Source organism: Lissotriton vulgaris, chromosome 9, assembly GCF_964263255.1.
Source record: "Lissotriton vulgaris chromosome 9, aLisVul1.2, whole genome shotgun sequence".
In the NCBI taxonomy this organism is placed as follows: Eukaryota; Metazoa; Chordata; class Amphibia; order Caudata; family Salamandridae; genus Lissotriton; species Lissotriton vulgaris.
The window spans coordinates 764,710,763-764,731,785 of NC_141697.1; the positions used below are offsets into that span (position 1 = coordinate 764,710,763).

General features: G+C 42.3%; 1 protein-coding gene across 1 annotated transcript in view; it reads right to left on the reverse strand.

Moving 5' to 3' along the window:
- The window catches only part of PACS1 (phosphofurin acidic cluster sorting protein 1), a 1,518,728-nt gene that overhangs the window by 1,017,280 nt on the left and 480,425 nt on the right, over window positions 1–21,023 (reverse strand). The window lies entirely within an intron of this gene.

A 21,023-nucleotide genomic window follows, 5' to 3' on the forward strand; every position in this document is an offset into this window, starting at 1 on the left:
ATATAAAAATATACATAAGTAACAGGCTAAAATGCTCAACTGGTGCTTCTAAAATACACCTACCCCAATGTACCTAACCTAGGTCTAGTACGCGGGAAGAAGTATGGTCTTTAGCATAGGTTTAGTTTTTGCCAAGAATCTACCAAAGCCTTCTCTAGGTTCTAATCAGCTCAATACCTTAGAATGAAGGAGGTCGGGTATCTCTGTCTGGGGACTCTATTTCCCAACAACCCGCAAGGGGAGTCAGAAACACTGGAGCTGGATTTCTCAGCAGAGGAGGGCAGCTTCCTGATCAGTGTGTCAGCTGGAGAGTCGGCTTCCTTTGGAACTTGCTGTAGCGAGCTGCGTCGGGCAAGTAGTTCGTCGAACTGCTCCGAACCACAGTGCTTTGCCATAGCAAGTGAAGGTTTATTTATACCTTGAAGGTGTTTAAGAATGCCATGTTTGACAAAGTCGGGCATATGAACCTCATGAATGAACCCCTAAGGAATAGATGTTCATTGTAAAACTAACTGAGTTCTTGGAGAAATCAATATTCAAGCAAGGGGAAGTCCCTAACGGCTTAAGCTGGTTTTCCAAGAAATCGTTGTGACGTTTGGTGAATGGATGGAAGTAGCCATAACTGTATTTGGGTTGCATGGGCTATGCCTAAATAAGAGCTTGATTTCTATGCCTATATAAGAGCAACATGAATTGTACTTATATTAGGGCATGAATTGTGAAAATCCATTCGGAATCTAAAACGCCATACAACACCCACTCCACTTTCTTCTGTACGACTTCTACTAAATACTAAGTTCTAAACCTGTATAAACGTTCCTAAAAAGCTATCTATACAATAAGTGTTTAAAACCCACCCAAAACACACAAAAATCAATGGTACAGGTTGTACACAAAAGCGCATTGGTGCTGTACGCATTTAAAGCAATGTTTCATTCTAAGCATAAAGTTGACATTTGTAAATGCGGTCTGAATGAATCACGAAAATAAATTTATGAAATGGCTCGTAAATACAGAAGAAAAAGGTGCTGAAACCATTTCATGTGATATTACATAAAACTGTTGGTATGAGGAGAAGTTCAAATATTGTCTCTGGAAGTTTTTCAAAGAATTCTAGTTCTCTATGAATAGTTCTACTTTAAGCAGATTACTTTGTGCCAAAAAATGAAAAATACTTCACTTTGATAACTTTATTTTGGTCAAAGACCAAAGTGCAATAAAATATGTACAAGCACAATAATAAAACATAAATACTTCAGAATTAAAAAGTTATTAAACGTTGGTTATCAAAGGAATAGTAAAGCATAAAAGCAATAGTCCATTATTCCTTGTGGATAAATGCAGTTCTTCTCAGTCACATGCGGAATAAAAACTGGGAAACGGCAAAAACAATGAGAGGGGCAGTGTCATAAGTTAGGACTCTACAAGCATGTACACAGTGTCTAAAACCCAAGTTTTTGCATAGTGGGATAATCCAGCCCTTCCGAATTTCACTGTATGCTGAGCAAAAAAAGAGGATATGTATAATGTCTTCCCTGGCGTGATTACAGGCAGGGCAGTTAGCCTTCATCGTTTTCGCCCATTTAGATGTAAATGCCCCAACCGGTAAGGAGCCGTGCCTCAATTGAATATATAGTTTTCTTGCCAGTGGAGGCTGCACCAGGTCCAAAAACGCCTCCATCCTGTATTCAACTTTTGTTATGAGGGACTCAGTGGACAATCTGCCCAGGAAAGTAGAACAGTGTAGCAGTTTGAGGTTATGCGATTTTACAACTGCCACCAGTACAGTCCTTTGCATCCTCATACAGCTGTCCTCCGGTGTATCCCAAAGTTGGGGAAGACCAATTTGGTAAAGGAGAGTCTTAACATGTACCAACCAAGGTATATTCTTGTTCTTTAGCTGCCTCCAAATAGTATTGAATTCTTCTCTAAACGGTTCAAGCTCCGGCACAGACCAGAGCCTTCTCCAACAGAGCAGAGGTCGAGCTGCCACCAGGTCAATAATAGGTTCCAGACCCAGGCTGGAAAAATTAATAATCATAGAAAAAAAGAGTTCCAAAGTTAGAACTTTGTTTTGAAAAAATGAAGGTCAAATTCAGAGTCTCTGAGAACACTGTGTGCCAAATCAAAAATCTGTGTTATTGTTTGGAGAAAACATAAATTTTTTTAAGTCTGTAAAAAATGTATCTACCATTGTAGGTGAAAGTTGGATTACCTTGTTAAGAAGTTCAAAAGCACATAGATGTGAAGCATCGCCATCAGCATTGGTCGCATTAGCAATGTTCGTAATGGATGATACCTGTGTGCCGGTTTCCTCTTGTACCTCACCATCAGTATTTTGCGTCTGTGAGATCTCAATGAATGCCATCATCAGAATTGGTAGCCGCTGGGGACAACACAGTGCATGGGCCGTTACTGGTTCAAGTAAAGTATCAACATCTGTTGGCATGACTAATGGGAGTGTCAGACATGTGCCTAGCACACATTCTTCTCCACATAGCAGGCAGCGTAGAACAGGTAAGATGCAATCTTGCCAAATTGGTCTGAATGATAGAAAACCATGTGGTATTCAATTCTCTTAGACGAGGTAGTCCCAAAATTTGGACCAGCGCTAATGACACTTCATCGCCAGTAGTGTTGTCTCCATGGTGAACTGGGTGTCGCTTGTCGATTGACTTGCCATATCGCAGAAATAAGGGGCAAAAATAGTATTCCTGCAGCGAGTCCCAAAATGAGAGGCAATCCGCCAAATACAGAGTGCAAGAAGTTTGGAAATATTCCTAGGACTGCTTCAAAAGGAGCTAACAGTCCAGAAAATACTGTCTTAAATACATGTACAATATGACTCATATCAGACATGTTCAAGATAGGACTTAACATTTCTGAAAAATGTATAGGGCAATTTGTAGTTAAGAGGGCATGTATCTCTGCAGAATTCCTTGCGACTTGCAGATCATGGGTCTCTTTGGCCGAGGTCAGTGGCACAGTTTTCTGTAAAAGAATGGCTTTCATTTTGCTTAAAGTAGCAATTTGTATAGAAGAGATGTTCAGTGAAGGCCATAACAGCGACTCCCGGTCTGTCTTGGTTTTTGGAAACAATACTTGCATACAGCCAGGTGACACAGTTATTAGATGGGGTAAACCTGGCAACATGCCACATCAGCTGTGATCGTTCAACATGAGGTAACTTTCATTAGAAAGCTGTCCAAAAATTGGATCAATCACCACAGCTGGTGAACCTTGCAAGTGGCAGGATAAGTTGTTAGAGGAACCATTGCAGGCCTCGTGTAAATTAATACCCTGACAAAGGAGAGAACCGCTTAGTGCGTTTTCACAATTTTTACCATTAAGAAACACTTCTTTTCCCCCACTGCAACATCTGTGTGTGTATGGTAATTCCCAGGATGTCTTGATGTATTCTTTACCCAACCTTTCATATGTGCCTGCTGGTATATGTTTTAGGCAATACTAAAAATGGAAAATTGTAACAGGCAGAGTGATTGTTCCATGTATAATCCATTCTGTGGCTTGCTTTTCAGCGACAGTTAATGGCAATCTTTCCAGTTTTTCAATGCTCAGCACCGTATAGTCTACTCCCCTCTGTGCCAGTTTGATCTGTTTATCAGTGAGATTGAATTTTGAAAACAGTGACGTAGTATTGATTAAACGCCAAGGTACATAGCCTGAATGTAGGTTTTGTAACGTCCAGCCTAATAGCATGATAGAACGTAATTGCGACTGACCATGTTGCAACATGACCAAGTCCTGTTCCAAGATGTCTATGGCAGAGGATACTATGCTGTCCAAAGAATATATCCTGGACGACAGAGTTGTTAACCCATTCTCAACTACAGAGCGAGTTTTCTCTAAATTGATACGAGCAATTTCTCGTATTCTTTCTGCAGTCTCTGCTTGCTTAATCTTCCATGCTTCATTATAAGCAGCATAGATACCGGCATGTATAAAACGTTTATGATGCGGTGTTCTTGGTCCTAGCAAGAATTCCCTAAGATCAGCGCCATTTTTAAGTAAAGATAAGTGTTGTATTACATCCTTGAGTGTAGATCTATGTAACCATTCAAGGCACATTTTCCCGACACTGTATGTTGTTACTATTTCTTGATGCTGTCTCTGAACATATCTTGGATCTGGCCTTGTGAAAGTGAACCCACATGTGTTTTATTCAGGAATCTATCTTGATATTTGTTTGTGTCTGTGGGCCAGATTAACCATTTTCTCTAATCTGAATCTGTTCCGCTGTAATGCAAAATAGTATGTACGTCGACCTCCCCCTCTGAAGTGTTATTGCTATCAGGTGTAGGTGTAGGTATGGACGGGTTGTTAATGTCTTTGATCTTGGCTAACTCAATACAAGACATTTGTTGGACAGTATCATTCAAAAACATAATTTGCTCTGGGATGATGCAGGCTCTAAATAAAGGTTCTATCCCCTGCGCTTGCCAATCTTTTGTGCCCCAGACAGTTTTTGTCTCAATGTTGTCTTTCCAAAAGTCGAAACCTAGTGCAGACAGCTGAGCAAAAAAGGTTGTAGAATAAATTTGCTTGGTATTTGTCAACACACTTTTCGTTCCTGTCTTATTAACATTTTTAAAGTAAAATGATACTGGATTGGAAATATTAAAACCTAAAAAAGTATGGAAATTTTCCCCAAAAAGTTTTTGCGCTACCCTTTGGTGGCGTAGGACAATGTTCCCATTGGTTATATATCAGTACATTTCTAGGGTTTGCAGATTTGTGCAAGAAATGATGACCATAGTGATTATAACAATACATATGTTCATAATCTGATGAACCTTCTAAGTATTCATGATTTGTAAATACAGCAGACTTTTCTAAGTCTGACATCATATTATTAACAGTCTTGAAGTCCCAATCATCAGAAAAGGTACTAGATGAAACAAAGTCATTCAAGGAAATCTTGAACTGGTGTGGAATCTTCAACAGCTCCGACGGGCCAAAAATGTCATAGTCAGTTATGTCCCAAGCTATACCACCAGGTATAGGAACAACCGTGATGTTCACTGATGACAAGTCTCTTTGTTCACAATGAGATGCATGTTTTGTTTCTACAGAGTTTGCAGAGAAATAGTGAGACAGGCGTTTTCAATAACATGTTTATTGAACAGTCTTCTCTCTCATGCAAGAGAGGTGAACTGCTACAATCATGCAAAGTATAATGCGTACAGCGAGAATAGTATTATAAAATAATACTGTAATAGCATTGTATAGTTTCTAAGCCATATAAAAATACATACATAAATAACATAGGCCAAAATACTCACTGGTGCTTCTAAAACACGCCTACCCCAATGTACCTAGCCTAGGTCTAGTACGAGGGAAGTAGTAAGTATGGTCTTTAGCATAGGTTTAGCTTTTGCCAAGAATCTACCAAAGGTTTCTCTAGGTTCTAATCATCTCCATACCTTAGAATGAAGGAGGTCTGGTATCTCTGTCTCAGGACTCGATTTTCCAACACCCCGCAAGGGGAGTCAGAAACACTGGAGCTGGATTTCTCAGCAGAGGAGGGCAGCTTCCTGATCAGTGCGTCAGCTGGAGAGTCGGCTTCCTTCGGCACTTGCTGTAGCGAGCTACGTCGGGCAAGTAGGTTGTCAAACTGCTTTGAACCACTGTGCTTTGTCATAGCAAATGAAGGTATATTTATACCTTGAAGGTGTTTAGGAATGCCATGTTTAACCTAAAGTCGGGCATATGAACGTCACGAATGAACCCCTAAGGAATAGATGTTCATTGTAAAACTAACTGCGTTCTTGGAGAAATCAATATTCAAGCTCGGGGAAGTCCCTAACGGCTTAAGCTGGTTTTCCAAGAAATTGTTGACACGTTTGGTGAACGGATGGAAGTAGCCATGCCTGTATTTGGGTTGCATGGGCTATGCCTAAATAAGGCTTGATTTCTATGCCTATAAAAGGGCAACGTGAATTGTACCAATATAAGGGTATAAATTGTGAAAATCCATTCGGAATCTAAAACGCCATACAACACTTCTGTAACGCAACTGGTGCTCATGTAAAGCGTTCTGTCTGATACCTGATATCTTTGGGTCACGTTTGCGCTATACAAAACTCCAAGAAAAAGAAAGAGTGGTTAATGATGTCAGTGGAAGGTCGGATGAAGTTTCCATCTTGATGCAGTCTCGAATAAAGAGGTTGGTTGATGGACTGGTGACTAACAAGCCTTGGCAGCTGTAAGTAGAGCAGTGGTGCAGGAAAACGTGGTAGCTGCCTGTAACCTCAAGAAAGGGAGGACTACAGTTCCCACAATGCACTAGACCATCTTGATTTGGGCAATCCCTCGGAGGGCCTGATGGCTAGAAATGTTCGGATAAAGAGTTTTTGTTTTAACTGCAATTTGCAGGGAACTAGTGCCACTAGACCAGGGGAGTCTGAGGGTGCTCAGGCTTCCACAGAGGGTCCTCCGTCTGGGGGAATGAAGAGATAGCCTAGGAGGAGCTCCATCAGGCAGTTTCAAGAGCGGTGCCACAGGTGCAGGATAGCCCTCTTTTGCTTTGTGCAAGTCATTCTGTCACAGGTACAGGTCTCTTCTTCTGTCATCTTTGATGCAGGCTGTTCAGAACAGAGGTTCTGGTGTCAGGGGGACCCTTAAATCCTAGAGTTAGGGGTGTGGGAGCTAGCAGCCCGCAGGCAGCAAGTCCCTGCCGCTAGTCCACCCCGGAGGTGACCACATTAGGTTGTGGGTCAACTTTTCTTCCCAGAACCCTCTATTCTGCCACTTCGAAAGATGAAAGAAATCAAATTTTAGTGTACATTTCAGGCTGCTCACGATGGACTAATTTCCCGCCTGTGAGGGTACAGATGTGCCTGGGGCAGGGGAGGGCTGTTTCGTCCACTGGGAGTCAGACCTGATGCATTTAAGAGGAGGTGTAGCCTTTAATGCTCACAGCCTTGATGTGCCACTTCGCTAGCCTGCTTGGGTGGAGGGAGGAGTGACCGCGTTCCTGCTCAAGCCTTTTTTCTTGACTCCTGGGAGTGATCACACTGCCTGGCAGGAGGTCAGAATCCTGTCTTAGTAGCAGCAAACACAAAAAGTGTGGGCTGGCCAGCCAGAGTACAGAGAGGCTATGGCAACTACGTGGGCAACCTCGAAGGTAGCAACCTGGATGCATGCCACATCATCCAAGACACATGGTTTGCGTCAGGGGTGAGAAGGCACTCTGTTTGATACTAAACATGACATAGTTCGCCAGTACCATAATGGAGCTGCCACCTCGAGAATGCCTGGGTGGCAGCCATGTTATCCTATAGACAGCTAACACTAATTGTAGTTTATAATGGGGAACATCGCTATAGGGACATATAGGTTGGAACTTATATGTTCTCAACTTTAATATAATGCACTCTGCCTCCTGGGCTCAGGAGGCCTTCCTTAGGGGTGCTTGACAAATATTAACAATAGTGTATTGACTATGCCACACATGGTGGGGGCACAGTCGAGTTTGAGCAGTTTGCACTGCTCCTGCAATATGCAATGGCAGGCCTGCTGTCATTAGTTTACTTGGGTAAAACCCGTGCTGCAGCCATGGCGACCCCTTTACCACGTATGCTCTGGTTACCCCTAGTACCATATACTAGGGACTTATAAATGGGGAAAGTCTTTGCAAATTTGGGACTACCAACTTGTAAATAACACTTTTGGGAGAGTACAGGCACAGGTTTCGAAATTTAAGAAAGAAATGAACTCGCTGTATGAGGACTTTACTGAATCCCTGTCAGAACTGAACAACTCACTCCAAAGAATCGAAAAAAGAGAAGACCAGTACCAGGTAGTACTTGCAGGCAGAGGACAAGAAAGGGCTGAATTAAAAGTAGGGTACGCTTCTCACTTCTACTAAGTGTTTTTTACTGAAATAAAAGTACACATGGTGGTACTGGTAAACATCATCAATACTCAGGCAACAAAGTAGATTATGTTGAAAGCATTGTGGGAGGAAGACTGTTCAAATTAGGTTTATTCCAAACTCAGTTACTGATGCAAAACATGAATATTTGCAAAGCCTGATTTGATCCACCTTCACCAAAAAAACTTAAGATGCACAGATCATTGAACATGACCGATTTTATTGGTTATATAATAACTTTCAAACACGAAAAGGACTCCGGATATGCTGGTGCATTTTCATTTCTGCAAGGTGAAAGAACAATTAATGAAGACGGGAAAAAAACTGGAACATACACTAAACATGGGTGTGACATTGTCAATCTTTCAAGACGTCTCAGTGCGCACACCAGCAGAGATAAAAGCCTTTAAAGTCAGTATAGGATTTTTAGAGAGCTAAATTCCATACAGATCGGGGGTTTTGTCTAACTCATTTTTTAAAAGGAATGGTTAACAGTATTCTGCTGCCTCTAAAAACGAAGCAATGAATACCATCGGTTTAGAACCAGATTCGAAAGCGACTATGGAAGATGGTACAGAAATCAGACCGAATTGTCAATTTTAAGAGGCCACAAATATGATTGTCAATTATGACAAAGACAATGTACACAAGATCACTTCGTAGTGAGAAAGAGTACAATGGTTAATGATTCGCCAGTGTAAATTAACTCTTGATGCAGGCATTATTAATAGATTTTGAAGGGTTATGTCACAATGTTTAGGTCGGTAATGCTTAACCTTAAATCTAAAGAGGTTGTGGGAAAACTGAATAGATGGATGCTTTGCTTCCGAGAACTTCTCCATTTTGGTTCTCCTGTGCAAGTCCAATTTGGGACAAAAAACAACGCCTATGAGATTAATAGGGACTCGTGGCTGCCAGGGAAGCTCTCGCTCCTGGTTTAATGGGGGACTAGTGCTCAGGTTACCTGGTGAGGTTCAGCTTTGATCATCAACTGAATTTGTACATTTCTCTTGAATATTGTCTTTTTCTCTCCCTTTTCAAGCTGCTTTTTCTTTCTCTCAATCGGTTTATGCTTGAGAGCTTGCGTTTTGTTGTTGACATTCAACAAGGAGAACAACCTACATGTAATACACTTTAATATGCTGTTGTTATGGATATAGATGCAACCAGATTGTCAGGCACCTATGCCAGCATAGAAAGAAAAAAATAACAATGTTTTTGTGGGACTTTTGCGGCATTCCAAGAATAGCAAAGGTTGAATCCAAGAATCACTTAATCAAATTTGTGATCCTTACTGCTCAAGTGTGATCTCTCCTATAAAGATAAAAGTGCTTCTGAGTTGGAGGTATTTGAAGGAAACCAACTTATTTCTCCTTCAGGAAAGTTTTTTGGTAGATGTAGAAACGAAGAGATTAAAGTCTAAATACTATCCCATCCAGATTAAATCTTGCGTGCCGTCTAAGTTCAGAGGTGTTGCTATTTTGATTAAATGCAGCAACCACCTTTCAATTAGAAAACATTTATAAAGGTAAAGTAGGCAGGGGAGTGGTTTTATGTGGAACCTTATATGGTACAAATGTCACATAAATCTCACTATACAAACCTAATGATAACAGACAAAACTATTTGTAAGGTTTCGTCCCCATACTGGCTGACTTTTCATCAGGGCACAATATTATGCGAGGGGACTCTAACGCAACACTAGATCCCAATGCAGACGGATCCTCCACCTCTTGGAAATGTGTAGATTTGCCACAATCTTTACAGAGTGGTATTAGGCATTTTAATTTAGTAGACATATGGTGTGCTACCGAGCCTGAGGAGAGAGGCTACACTATTTTCCCCAATGTTCATAAAACTTATTCCTGTGTCTATTATTTTCTTTTTCCCTACAAAGGTAGCCACAAATATCACAATAGCTACCAAAGTCCTTTCAGATCACACCCCAGGTTTATTAATATGTGATATTACGTCTGCAGAAATTCCTCCTCCGAGATTAAGGAGAATGAATGAGATGGCTTTTCGTGATCCAGCCCTCAAAGTGGGAATCCATGAGGCCTTGTACATTTTATTTAAATGAAAATGTAAATGTATGCCTTGGCTTACTATTTGGGATGCAGCTAAGACCATTATAAAGGGATAAATGACTGCCTACACTACATCCTTTATGAGGATGTTAAAGAGGAGATGATTGGATCTGGAAATAGAGAGAGCTAGGCTCGGGAGAGACTATAAAATTAACCCCACGAGGAGGAATATAAAAAATAGTTGAAAACGAGGTGAGATTTAGAAGCTTTAATATCTAGGGAAGCATCAAGCAAACTGCTTCAGGTTAAACAAAATGGCAATAAAGAGGATAGGCTGCTGGGGTAGAAGACTAGAAACAGCCATTTACGGTCAATAAGAGTTCCAAAGGAGATTCTGTATACACCTAATCAGGATGTAATGGAGACTTTCAATAAATTCTATTCCACTCTATGAGGCCGATTATGATATCGGCCCGAAAGGCTCCGAACGGCATTCAGATTCTCCTAAACAGTTTTAGAACCTATTTTTCCGACCGACTTGGAAACCTTTCTGACTGGTTACGATAGAAGTTATAGTAAACAAAGAAAGGTAAGCAGTCCCCAGTGGGGGAGGCTGGAGGCTAGGGGAAAGGGGGATGAACCAAAAAGTGGGTGAAGGCACACGTAAGGGGGGAATCTCCCTTTTGGAACTAGAACCCTCACACACCCAGCAAGCTAGGTGTCATGCTTCATCATATGGGTTTGCTCCTCGTCAGGTCAGCGGTGCAATACCCAACGGGCACCCATAAAGGGGCTCTTTGGCGGAGATCTTTTGTTCCTGCCGTATGGTGCCGTGGGTGTGAGGGCCCTAGGGGAAAGTGTAGATGTGGATGGGTAGGGTGTTAAAAAAGGATAGATAGTCCACTGCGAAACTTTAATACCGTGGCAATCTACCTTGTTAAAAAAATGTGAAGAGAGGCTGCTCGCCGGTACAATGCTCCAGGGGAGCAATGCTCTACTCTACGTCGCTGGTCAACATGTTTCATGCTATGCGTTCAAAGATACAGTGCAATTCATCAGGACCTAAGATGTAGCTATCTACACACTGTGGTATGGGGAAGTGTTCTACCTATCACTGGATTCAGGGGCAGACAGTTAGTCCCGCCGCTTCTAGTGAAACCTATATAGGGATGACAGAAAGAGAAACAGGTAGTAGTGAGTAACGTCATCAACCTGGCCGAGCTGGCAATGGTTCATCAAACTAGTGCAGGTTAGAAGGAGCTATTGACTAGCACTAGCCAAGATCAAAGGGAAGGATTAAAAAAGAGGGGGGGGGGGTTTAAAATTAAATTTAAAAAACAAACATGGGCTGGTTTTACTCATAACGCAACATGCACATGGCAAAAATCAGGTTGAAAAGTAAGAAGATGCGATCTCACCCTACTGGAGAGACGTGCTGGCTTCAACGGTCTTCTCTATCTAAAGCACCTCAAAAGTAGGTGCCCTATGTGAAGGAGGCAAAGTTAAAGTAAAAGCCGGTAACCTGAGTCTCAAGTTGCTCTCGCCAGTGGAATGATAATGCATACAGGGGCCGTCTGGTCAGGGGTTAAGGGAGCTCAACCAACCCAAAACAAATGCGTTTCCCTGTTAGGTTTTTTTACGATAGCATTATTGCTGCAGTTGGTGATGGGAGGGCTTGGTGCACAAGGCAATCTGTGTGCGTGATCGCGTCCACAGTTCCCCCATGGCCCCCAGCCACTTCACATACAACGGGCCAGTAAACCAGCAAAAGTAATCGCCAAACCTCATGAGATCAGTGGTTGGTCCAGCATGAGTACTCCAAACGTGTCCCCTGAAAGGTAGCACGTAGTATGATTAAAACACCCAAGTCGGGGAGTAACAGCTCTCGTACCACAAAGCAGTCGATTCCACTCACAAAGCACTTACCTGTCCGTAGTCGGACACACTCCTCGAACCTATCCGTGTAATGGACCAGAGAAGCCGTAGCGGGTTCTAAACGCAGCAGCAGCGTTTTTAATGAGCCGCACTTCCTCAAGGCTCACAGTCACGTGTAGTGGGAGGGGGGAGTGGTTCCATGTGTGCATCGCAAGTCGCGCCGTGTGAGCAGACTCGCACGTACAGGTTGGGCTCTGTAATCTATAAGGAGGAAATCTTGGAAAGTCCAGGCAAAGGTCTGTTCAAAGGTCTATTGAAATGTGTATAGCATGCCTGGCAGCTGCCCCCAGAAAGTGTGTTATAAATTAATAACAAAACGAAAATAAAGGAAATCAGTTCGCATCGGGCTAAGGTCTAGCTACCTAGGGTGTGAAACCTTGGTTACAGGATGGATCTAGAATCCTAATATTCACAGGTTTGTAATTATTTAAAGGCTGGCCTTCAACCATGAGCTCAATGGGGACCTTCTAGGCGAAGGTGTAATATTAGATGCAGTATAAAGATTTTAAACAAAATGTATAAATATGTACCCATAATATTGAACGAGTACCAGTCAAAAGAGGCGGGGAAGATGGTAATTGTGCCAGAGTCTGGAAGACCACTGTCCTGGCTAGTACTCACCTAGGTAGGAGCCCCTGGTTGGTGGATAGTTGTGTGGCCTCAAGGTGTATTGGTAATGTACCGAGGTATATCTAAGTAAATAACTCGTTCTGTGAACCTAGTTCAGTGTGCGTTTGCTAGGGAAACCCAAGGGATGCTGTCATTAAGACAGTCAGAGTCGGTCGCCAAACGACGCACCCACCTCTGCTCAATTCTGAAGATGGCCTGGTGTGTGATGCAGGGGTGTGATTCAAGCACCAACCATTTTAGGCTGTCCGCGTTGTGGTTTGATTCCCTGCAGTGGGTATATAACCTGGTGTGTGTCTTCAAACATCTCACGTTACTCTTGTGTTCCGTGATATGTAGTTTGATCTGCCTCATCGTCATACCTACGTATCTCTTGTGGCAGGTACAAGTAAGGAGGTAGATGCACCTAGAGGTGATACAATTTGTGTGTCGTTTTAGCCGCCACGCGAAGGTTTCTGAGAGTCTGATTTCTTTACAGGCACTGGTCTGGTTACAGACCGAGCAACCCCCAAAAGGGTAGTGGCCGGTAACAGGGGGAATGTCCCAGAGTGTTCGTTGGGCATTTGGTTCCTCCCTCCTTGGTCTAGTGTGTACCAAAGTATCCTTTAAGTTGGGTGTGCGTCTGAATGCGAATCTAGGACGTGGGATGACTAAATCCCCTAAATTCACTATGCCCCAGTTTCCATTAATTATCTTTTTGATGAAGGATGAGTTTTTTGTGAATGAAGTGACACAGGTGAGTACGTCAGTGGATTCTTTTTCTGTGGTTTGTAATAGCACCTCTCTGGGGTTATTCATTGCCCTTTTGTACGAGTTCCGGATTTGTCTAGTTGGATAGCCTCTGTCCAGAAGCTTGTGCTGAAGTGGTCTCGCCTCTGTTTTGTAGTCAAGCATAGTGGTACAATTCCTCCTAATCCGGAGAAACTGCCCAAAAGGGAGGTTATCCCTCAGTGACTTTGGGTGGTGGCTGTCGTAAAGGAGGAGACTATTTCTATCTGTCGCCTTTCTGTGAAGATTGGTACTCAGGCCAGTGTCTGTTAGCCAGATCCTAAGGTCCAGGAATGGGATGTTAGTATCAGATATTGTGTGGGTAAACTTTAAGAAAGGGTTCTGTCTGTTCACCCAACTACAAAAGGACTTGAATGTTGTTAGGTCGCCATTCCATAGTATGAAGATGTCATCTTTGTACCTTCTCCATATTGTCAGGTTATTCTTATATGGGTTGTTCAAGCTCATAATGACGTTTTCCTCAAAGGTGGCCATGTATATGCAGGCCACACTAGGGGCATAAGTGCTCCCCATAGGTTCTACCCTGGCTTTGGTGGAATAGTTGGGTTTGGTACTCAAAGAAATTCTCAGTGAGAGCAATGGTGGCACAATCCATGATGAAGGTAATGGGAGTGGGAGACGTCCAGTCTTCTTTGAGTAAACTGGATTCCACAGCCTCTAAGGTGGCCTGTTGAGGGATGTTAGTATATAGTGCCTCTATGTCCAATTTTACTAGGAGGTCCACCCCTTCCCTCCCCTCGATGTTATCAATAGGGCGGAGGACGTCTGTGGTGTCCTGCACAAAGGAAGGCATTTTCTTCACTAGTGGCTGTAGAAAAATGTCAAAAAATTTCGACAGGGGTTCTAGTAAGGACCCTATCCCCGACATGATGGGTCTCCCTGGGATTGGTGTGGTGTTTTTATGGATCTTGGGGAGCGTGTAAAAATAGGGGGTCTTAGGGTCCTTAGTGATGAGGAAATTGGCCTCATTCTTACTTATCCACCCATTGGTTTCCCATTCCATGACTAGTGAGGTGATCTTGGTGTGAGTCTGGGAGTAGGGTCGATCGTGAGGGGTGTTTAGTGACTGGTGTTGGTGAGTTGTCTTCTACACTCTGTGTCGTAATCCAATGTGGACTGGATAACGATCGCCCCTCCCTTGTCAGCCTGTTTGATGATTATGGTCTGGTCATTGGACAAAGTTCTCGCTGCCTCTCTCTCAATATTGGTTAGGTTATGAAAGAGGTGTGCGTGGGATATTAGCAAGTCCTTTCAGTACAGCCCCCTCGAAAGCCAGGACCTCCGGTGGGACCATATTGTTGGTGGGGTGAATGTGGATGGGTTACGTAATCCAGTATCGTCCGGTTCAGGTGGAGATTTGTCCTGGAAGAAAGCTTTAAGTCGTACCTTCCTGAAAAACTGCCTCAATTCCTACGATAGAAGTTAACCGTTTGGGCAGTCCGAATCAGTTCCGATCGGCACCAAGAAACCCTGAGTCGGTCAGAACTGATTCGTACAGCTCTATGGGTACCATTCCCGACCAAGTGATTACGGTGTCAGATTCTGACAGCCATTCCGAGTAGGCCTGCCTGACACAAATGGCAGTTGGAAACTGATTTTGGGGGCTCGTCGCAGGGCTCCCTTCATACTGAGACCCCCAGTTGGGGTCTGTGGGGCACCCAAAGGATCCCTCTTTAAAACCATATACAGTGTGGCATGCACCATGGTGGGCCTAAAACAGGGTGCAAAGTTTCCGCAGTCACTCCTCTTTTCAATGGGAACCTGTGTTCTCGTTTGAAACACAGGGTCCCATTGAAGTCTGACCGAACGGTGTTTAGAAACATCGTAATCGGTCAGTCGAACTCGTTAACCAGAGTCAATTGGAACCGATATCGAAACCGAGTCAGTCGGAAGAGTTTCCGACCGGCATCGTAATCGGCCCCTATATAGTAAAGAATCCTAAAACCAAAGGCTACAAAAATTATATTTGGAAGACATAAGTTTCTCTGAGATTGTGCAAAAGGCTTGGGAGGTGTTGGAAGAATTAATTACGGGTGATGAGGTTAGATTAACCATTAAAGCGCTACCGAATAACAAGGCCACCTGCCCTGGTAGATTTGCTAACTCTATTTACAAGGCGTTTGCGGATCTCCATGTTCCGACACCGAGGAGTCATCCTTCTAGGACACCAGTGAGATTACCCCAAACATAATGGAGTGGCCCCCGCATTTTGATTTTGAAGCTTTGGAACAAAGCAAGTTGTGGAGTTCTATGGAATTATTAAACATCGATACAAAACTGTAAACGATCATCTTTCATGTGAGGATTGGGAATAATTCACCTACCTTGATTTCTCCTTATCAAAGATATACTTACAGGAACTAATACTAGACTAGCAATGAATGTAATAGAGAAAGCCATAAGAAAGCATAACCAGTTACAGCTTTCCTCACTAAACAGAGAGAAGGTGTTTGAGTTAACTGGGATTGTATAAGAGGAATTTTGATTAAGGTAGGACTAGGATCTAAAATGTGCATCTTTATTCTACGCAACTTTCAACCCATCATTAGGTTAAAAGTGTGAGTCTGGTTGTCTGACCCAAGGATTCTTTCAAGAGGCAAAAGTCAGGTTTTCTATTTTTCCTAGTAGATTTCTGCTTTAGGAATTAAACTTCTCTTACAGAAGCTAATGGCTAATTCAATATAAAGCTTTAGCAGAAAAAGACAAGCAAATGAACTTGTCACTTTTTGCAGATCATGCTCTTTGTTTTTTAGCAGATCCGAGGATCTCTCTCCTAGCAATAATGGAGGAGCTCCATGATTTCTAAGTGGTTTTGAGGTTCAAGGCAAATTATGATACGTCTAAAGGAATGGGGGTTGGCACCACAGTAGAGGACACCAAGGATACAGTAACTAATTTGCATTTAGAAAATTATGAAGTATTCAGGCATTACTTTGCACTTCGGAATAAACTACATTTATACTAGTAATATCCCTGTCCTGCTAGATTCACCTTTCAAAGATCTCAACCGTTAGGAGCAGCTGGGAACATCACGGATAGGTAGGATCAAATTAATTAAAATTAAGTACTACCAATACGTCACACTTTGTTTTTTACTCCTCCAATGGTTATGCCACCTGATACATTAACCACCATTACGAAAAAGCTGTGGAGCTTTATTTGGGATAAAAAGAAGCCTTGAGTGTCTACATTCGTCCTCTGTAGGTCACACAAGAACCCTGGCCGGTGCCCCTTTGACAGGCAGATATGTCTTGGCTGCACAACTTACACCAGCTCTATTGTGGTACTCACCCAATACGATGAGCCCTGGCATGTGCTAGAACAGGCTGAATGCAACAACTGCCTGCAGCACCTACTTTACTGCAAAATCAATGCACAGGCAAACCTTCATTTCTCCACCTCTAGAGGTGGACACAGGGTCTCCGGTGATTGATCCTTTTATCTTAGTTTAGACTGGCTCTTTCCGAGGAGGAGGAAATCGGTAACCAAACTTTGTTTCTAGGTCTAGGCTGGGACAGCACAAGTGCTGTCACTTGCAAGACATTTTGTTGACTAACAGCGGCTTGGAGACTGCCCATTCCCTTAAATTTGTTGGCTTCATTTTCAGTCTAATTTTCTTGCATTTTATTGGTTAATGCTTGCCTATTCACTTTATCTTCATGCGTTTGCTGTTCCCTGGAGCATAGGCAAACTACCAATAAATTGCTTTATTAGTGTCCTTCAGCTGCTCGTGCTCAGATTGAGATACTTTATTTTTTAGTTGCTTCCTCGTTGCTTGCACCCTTCCACATTGCTGCTTGCACCCAGCTGCCTTCTGTTGTTTGTGTGTCCACCTTCCCACTCCCATCACCATTGCTTGCCTCCCTCCCACTCCCGTCTTTGTTGTTTTAAGACCTTTCCACTCCCGCTGATGTTGCTTTCCTTCGTGTCATTGTTTGCACCTTCTCCTGTTGACATTGCTTGCCTCCACACCTACCACTCTTACGTCATTGTTGCTAACCTTCCGATCGTTATTTGCCCCTCCCATCATTGTTGTTTGTCTCCCCTCGCTCTCCACTCCTATCAATGTTGCTTGCTCTCCCGTCATTGTTTGCCCCCTCCCGTTGTTGCATGCCTCGCCTCCCGTCATTGTTGCTTGCCACGCCCTTCCCTTACCAGCAAAAAATGTGTTAGGATACGACCAACACTGCTTGCACTGTAGCATTTATTTTTCAAATTTATAGCCATGTTGCACAGATGAAGCGCTACTGTACAACAAGGATAAATTATTGTGTCAAAGCCTATTACTCTCACATAGGTGATACCTTTGCAAATGCAAGTTTATTTATTTATTTATTTATTTATTTTATTCAAAGTTTTGTATAGCGCGAACAAGATCCTTACAGATATCAGAGCGCTTCACAATGGCAGGGTAGGGGCAGTAGGAAAGAACAGAGGTAATGGGAGCAATGTAGTAGTCACTAACATGAAAGGATAATAATAAAATAAAATACATAAAACATATCAATATACAGTCAGGTGAACAGGTAATAAAACGGCACAAGTCATGGATCCCATTACATAGGTGTTCAGGTACACCTTGGGTGTGTGACAAGGGAGCAATGTAGTAGTCACTAACATGAAAGGATAATAATAAAATAAAATACATAAAACATATCAATATACAGTCAGGTGAACAGGTAATAAAACGGCACAAGTCATGGATCCCATTACATAGGTGTTCAGGTACACCTTGGGTGTGTGGCAGGCTTATACCAGTGTTTTAGTATAGAGAGCGCACTAAGTGAGGGTGAGTCAGTGACCCAATGTGTCTCATATATTGGTCGGTAGGACGAAAGAAGCGTAGTAGTGTCACCATCAAGTAGAGGTATAATGCCAAAGGACAAGGTGAGCATTGATACAAGGCAATGTAGAGTCTCTGATCCACTACCTATAAGGTTCAGGAGATCTTGGCCAGAAGGATGGTTTTCACCTCTTTCTTGAAGAGTGCAGCGGAGGAGATACGCCTAGTTTCAGGCGGGAGCTCATTCCAGATCCTGGGTGCCATTCCTGAGAAGGAGCGCTTGTAGGTTTTCTCTTTCCTGAATCTACGGGGTTTCAGGAGTAGATTTTTTGAGCTTCTATTGGACCTCGAACCTCCTGATATGGACAATTTTTGAGCGAGGTAGTTGGGTGCATTGTGGTGCACGGCCGAGTTTCTTTCATCATTATGTAAAGTCATTGTTCTCAATGAGGAAGACCAAAAAGGCTGAAACGAGTCTGGGGATAATAAACAAAAGTTGATTTATGTCTCCTAAAGACCCTACCTTTTTGACAATTTCTGTCATGGAGTTTCACTGACTAATTGACTAAGCAGACTCAAATCTGTCCCGATCCCCATTACCCAATTGCTAGATTGTTATATATTACTGTATCCTTACTGTGGACTACATTACTGCTTTATTGTCCTATATTTTTCTAAATAACTTTTTAATTCACTTGACCTTCGTCATGTACTTCTTGTAAACCTATTCTCAAAGCACGTGCCTATTGGAAAAGGGCCATGTCTGAATTGCATATGGCTAGTCTGTCTGGAGTGACAGTGAGGAAAAAACAAATTACTGACATTTGGCCCAGTAATTTACCGGTGACAGAGGAAAATTCAAACATTCCAACCATCACGTTTGTTGTTCTAAAGTAGAAAGTGAAAAGCAGTATATTTCTAATATAAATTCGGCTCACTTAAATATTTCAAGGAGGTTAGACTAACTGGTTTAAAGGCAGCTATTAAAGTATGGTATGAAATAAGGGTTATGTGGGGAATCCCATATTATTCTGCATTGACACCAGTTTGGGAATCCCAAGGGATATCCAAGTGTCTGAAGGACACCTTAAGTCGACCACTTAAAGTAGCAAAATATGCAAGATGGGAGTGATCTGATTTTTGATGGTGAGCTGAGACCTTAGGAGATGTACTCTAAAACAGCCTGGAGTCTATCCAGATTCAAATATTCGCAACTCCGCTCTTGGTTGGGGCCATTAAAACAAGGAATAAGTATGAAGGACTAGTCACTGGAGAGAGACTTGCACATGTCTGGTACACATAAAAAGGAAGTGGCAAAATGGTATCAACTACTATACAGAGGTTAAAGGGAAACCTCTACTCTATCAGAAGTGGAGCGAATGCTGCTGAATTGAGATCTGGAGAATTTATAGCAAATACACTTTGAGCTTCTATAAGCCATTGTTAGTCTTGTTTCCCTAAAAAGAAACCATCTTTTCATTCTAAATAGGGCTAAATGGAGTCCTTAGAAAATGTCAAGATTGGCAAGATCAAGTGAAAACTACAGTAGAAAGTGAGGTGCCCCAGATAATATATAAATATGTCAGTTTCATGTTCCGTTTTGAAGGTGTTTTGGGAGAATGTAAGTGGTTTAATAAGGGTGATTACAGGAACTGAATTTAAGGTAAGCCTTAACTTTATTTTATTTGGTGTCAAAACAGCTGATAATGGCTAACAAGATTGAGATCATAAAAAACTGTTTGTTTTTTTAATCTTATGTTGCTCGCATGGCACTTGATATGCAGAATATGGGTGGACAGGAGCCCGCCCACGGGCAATGAGGGACTGCAGTTGCCAGTAAGGACTATCAAGTTTGACCGAGCATGCTTGAAAGAAAAGAGCACAAAACATTGGGTACCAGTCTTGCGTTGGATAAGATCTAGTCTGGGTGCCTAAATCTTATGATCAGGGTAATTGTCAGATGATACACCATAAAGGTCCCAGGGTATCCACCCTGATGACCAATTACGAGTGTCTAACAACAGGATGGCTCGATGGATTGGACAAAGGAAAGTGAATATAACTGGCCCATGTTGGGAGCATTTGGTTAAGAGGGTAATGCGGCTCCGAGGAGATGACGGCAAAAAGAAAATACCTACCCTTCTCAATAAAGGAATCTACCCTTTTTTCTGCAGTGCATTATGTAATGCTACAGATCGAATGCACAAAGTAAATAAGTAAGCTTTGGTAGTTCTTTATGTTTAGTCATGCTAATAATGCATGCTGCTTTGATCTGCGTTATGTACATTGTTACATCTGATTATGTGATCTTCCTTGCTGCTCTCCAAACCACTCGCACCACCTTGAAGTGTGTAATTATTTGATACTCTTCATTTCCCCATTATCAAATGATACTTCAGGAATCACTCTCCATGTGATGCTAATATATGGATAGATTCTCTTTTGTTATTACTCTATAATGTAATACCCTTTGGACTCTTCCTACTTCTCGTCAGCTCGACAATGTGTCTGTACAATACTACTGCTAACATGTACTCTGTTTCCGTCAACTTCTGCCTGGCTAATGTGTCACTTTTGTCCTCTCTTTCAATGTACCAGGAACCTTTCCTTCAACGTTCCATTTTCCTATCAAATATGTGATTTTGTTGCTGTTTTCCGACGACCTCTACATATTCCTCTAGCCTCGTACTGCACAATTCCTTGAAACCTAAAGTACTTTCTGGCCTATCTCCCCTTTCTCTAGTGTTTTCCTCTCTTATTTGGGTTATTATGCTTTCTTCGTAACTGTGGGTTATTTGGACCATAGCTGGTGTTTAACAAAATAAATGAACCATGCATCAATGATCTGTATTATAAGCACGTCCAAGTTCTACTCTAAAACATCTCCTCTAAAAATTATAATAAATGTATGTACACAACAAATGTTAGTACATGTACTACCATATTCAATATATGATTGACTTTC